Genomic DNA, 4,447 nt, shown 5'->3' with positions numbered 1-4,447 from the left:
ACGCTTTGTTCTGCCCACCTTAGAATGTTGGCTACTTCCCGATCCGCCAGGACACTTCTTGTGCCCCGAGCTACATCACCAATCTTGTCTCCAAATATCACCCAAACCGTCCTCTCCGCTCCTCTCAAGACCTCATACTCTCAAGCTCCCTTGTCTCCTCCTCCCATGCTCGTCTCCAGGATTTCTCCAGGGCCTCTCCCATCCTCTGGAATGCTCTACCTCAACCTGTACGGCTATCTCCTACTCTAGCTGCTTTCAGGCGATCCCTGAAAACTAATCTCTTCAGGGAAGCCTATCACACCGCCAACTAATCTTCCATCAGCTCATTCCCTACTGTTACAACCTCTTGTACCACCTGCCCCACCCCATTAGATTGTAAGCTATTCTGAGCAGGGCCCTCTTAATCCTCTTGTATTTTATTGTATTGTAACTGTATTGTCTCCCTCTAACATTGTAAAGCGCTGCGTAAACTGCTGGCGCTATAGAAATCCTGAATAATAATAATAATAATTAGTGGCTCCTTGGAGTCAGTATCATCTGATTTATGCCTTTCCTCCTCTCAAGTCTTGATACACCGATCTAGTACGGCTGGTCACTGATGCTCCTTGGAGACTTCCTCTCAGGGAAGATCTGCTGTCCCAAGGGCCAATCTTCCATCCTGCTTTACAGTCGCTGGCTTTGACGGCTTTGCTGTTGAAAGCCAGGTACTGAAGGATAGAGGGTTGATTCCTACGCTGCTAAAAGCTAGAAATCTACTTCTAGGAAGATATACCATCGTACTTGGAAGTTGTACATTGCGTGGTGTGAATCCCTCAGGGTTCACCCTCACCCTCGCTCCATTTCAGTGACTTGGATCTTGGCTTTCCTCCAACGAGGCGTTGAGCAGGGCCTGGCTTGATTACCATCAAGGACCAGGTCTCAGCCTTGGCAGTTTTCTTTCAACGTCCATTGGCCACACACTCCTTGGTGCGTATCTTTATCCAGGGAGTGAGACACTTGGTTCCTCCAGTGCGGTCTCCGTTGCCGCCGTGGGACCTTAATTTGGTGTTGTCAATTCTCCAAAAGCCTCCCTTTCACAATATTCGGGAGGTTCCCCTGCTTACGTTATCCCAGAAGGTGGCCTTTTTGGTGGCTATCTCTTCTGCGTGCAGGGTGTTGGAGCTGGCGGCGCTCTCTTGTTATTCACCTTACCTGATGTTTCACAAGGATAAGTTGGTTCTTCCTCCTGGTCTGTCATTCCTTCCGAAGGTCATCTCTGACTTTCATTTGAATGAAGACATCGTGTTGCCTTCCCTGTGTCCCAGTCCTAAGCATCCTAAGGAAATTGCTTTGAATTCCCTGGATGTGGTTCGGGCAATAAGGGTGTACCTGGCAGCTACAGAGTCTTTTAGAAAGTCAGACTCACTATTTGTCCTCACGGATGGACCTCGCAAAGGGCTGGCTGCTTCTGCTGCGACCATTTCCAGATGGATCAAACAGACTGTGGTTCAGGCTTATTCCGTTAGGGGCAGGTTCCCTCTTTCCCTGTCCAGGTGCACTCTATCCGGGCGCTTAGTTCTTCCTGGGCCTTCCGTCATCAGGCATTGGTGATGCAGGTTTGTAAGGCAGCTACCTGGTCGTCTGTGCACACATTCACAAAGTTTTATATGGATGTGTTGGCATCTGCAGATGCTTCCTTCAGCCACAAGGTTTTGCAGGCTGCTGTTTAGAGGACTTGTCCTCTTTGAGGGTGTTTTATATTTTTTTCAGGTGAGCTCCAGTTGTTTATGACTGAGCTCCATGTTACCTGGTTGGCTACGGTTTAGCCTTGGGAATTTTTTCTTGTTGTTCCCACCCCTCATGTTTGACACTGCTTTGGGATGTCCCAATGATCAAGAAGATAAGCAGCTGTGTCTGTCAATGAACAAAAGAGAAAATGGGATTTTTGACTTACCATAAAATCCATTTCTCTGATGTTCATTGGAGTTGGGTTTTTTCTTCTGAGACTGCTTGTAACAAAGCTGAATACCTATAGCGGAGAGTGGGAGTATACTCCCTGGGACTGCCCCATAGGCATAGTCAAGTTTTTGTCTGCCTAGTGACCTACTCCTGTAGGGGGCAGTATAACCCAATGGTCAAGAAGATAGGGAGCTGTGCCCGTCAATGAGCATCAGGGAAATGGATTTTACGGTAAGTAAAAAATCTAATTTTTTGATGATATTCTAATTTATGAGATGCACCTGTGAAAAGATTATAGCAATGTGATAGGTTGCGTTACCATAAAACATCCATCCACAAATGGCAGGCTCCACAAGGGGATTACAAGCAAAATCCAGCAGGAGCTACATAGTATAAATGAGAAGAGAGGTGCCTCTAAGTGTAGCAATAAAGTTACATTTAATGAAGGTACAACATTTAGCAACCCACATGATTAATGATTAACCACTTGCCGACCACCGCACGACTATCTACGGCGGCGGTCAGCCCCTCACAGGCAAAGTGACGTAGGACTACGTCACTAGCTTGTGAGGGTCTAGGGAGCGAGCGCGCGCCGCCGGAGGCGCGCTCCCGCGTGGTCACGGACCCCCCCCGCGCGTGTGACCGGCGGACCCGATGTCCGCCGGCCACTCTGCGATCGGCGGGGGAGAGGGAGAAAGTCAGGCAGCTTGTGTAAACAAGCTGCCTGTCATTCTCCCCTCTGTATGAGAGATGATCATATGGATCTACTATGTAGATCCGTTGATCACTCTGCATACAGCTGAAGCCACAGCCAATCACAGTTAGAATCACGCCCCTAGGGACACACACAGCCCCTCCCTCTCAAATAAAGTTAACCCCTTCACTACCAGTGTATTTTTACAGTAACAGTGCATATATATAGCACTGATTACTGTAGAAATGTCACTGGTAACCCCAAAAGTGTCAAAAATGTCAGTCAAGGGTCCGATCTGTCCGCCGCAATGTCGCAGTACCGCAAAAAAATCGCAGATCGCCGCCATTACGCGTTAAAAAAAAAACAACAAAAATGACAAAAATCTTTCCCTTAGTTGGTAAACGCAATAACTTTTGCGCAAACCAATCAAAATACGCTTTTTGCGATTTTTTTTTACCAAACATAGGTAGCATAAAACAAATTGGCCGAAAATTTTAAAAAATTTTGATTTTTACATTTTTTTTGGGGGGAATTTCATATAAAAAAAAGGGAAAAATATTGCTATTTTTGCAAAATTTACGCTCTTTTTTTGTTTATAGCGCGTGATCAAAAAATTGCACAGGTGATCAAATACCGCCAAAAGAAAGCTCTGTTTGTGGGAAAAAAGGACGCCAAATTCGTTTAGGTACAGCGTCGCACGACCGCGCAATTGTCCGTTAAAGTCACGCAGTGCCGAATCGCAAAATACCCCCTGGTCAGGAAGGGGGTAAAATCTTCCGGGGCTTAAGTGGTTAAAAGAGGCACATCTAAGTATGCAGGCATCCAGTGTAAAGCTGTCCACAAAGACCATCCTCTGCACCTCCGGCTCTCACCGCTGTCAGTCAGCAATAATGACTGGAAAGACTACCCTGCAGTAGAGTGATCCTGAAAGTGAGGCTTGAAGCGCTTGTGGAGCGCAGCATGGAAGGGATGACCTTGGTGCAGAGGACGGTCTATGTGAACAGCTTTACCCCGGATGCCTGCATTCTTAGATGTGCCTGTTTTAATCATCAACCATGTGAGTTGCTAATTTTTGTACGTTCATTAAATGTAACCATATTGCTACACTTAGAGGCGCCTCTCTTTTCTTTTATATTCAGTTGTGATGTGACACTTCTCGTATATCAAGACAGGTTTTTCACATACATTGCATGCATTTACCAGTTTACCAATATGCCCCTTTTCTACTGGATCGGTTAGTATTTCAAAGTCGGCACCACCTAAAATTGACACTTCAGTTTCTTCTGAATCAGCTTATTGTCAGTGGCTCTGCCCACTTCCACAAGGCCAGTTACTGTACATCCCCTGCAAATACGTTTTATAGTGAATCTAAAGCTTGTGACACAGCTGTGTGCATTTATAATGGCTGTCAGTAGCACAGCACTGAGAATTCTAATTGTCACTTCTTTCTCCTTGAAACCAAAAGGTATAAAAGGAGCCAGGGTGTTCTGCAGCCTGTCAACAGCTGCGCTATACCGTAGTACCTGTTTTATGATGAAAAAAATCCAAATTTATATTTAGGTGCCACTAGAAAATGATCCCAGGAATAGATTGTTATGTTATGAAGGAGTGATTTGTGTGTCACATTCCAAGCTGCTTGATAATGGGGCATGTGATGGAATTAGGCTCTCTAGAAAAGAGGTTCTGAATGAAAACTAAGCAGTTTATTGTGAATACGCTAAGTTCTATGCTGGTCTTTGTTTAGTTAACAACCTTTGCTCATACAAACCTGTGGTACACATCTTGCCAGTTATTCAAGCAGTCTAACGCTCAAGC

The sequence above is a fragment of the Pelophylax lessonae genome (assembly GCF_965119305.1).
Source record: "Pelophylax lessonae genome assembly, chromosome: 1".
Classification (NCBI taxonomy): Eukaryota; Metazoa; Chordata; class Amphibia; order Anura; family Ranidae; genus Pelophylax; species Pelophylax lessonae.
The sequence above is the reverse complement of the archived record's forward strand: the minus strand, read 5'-3'. Positions refer to the sequence as shown.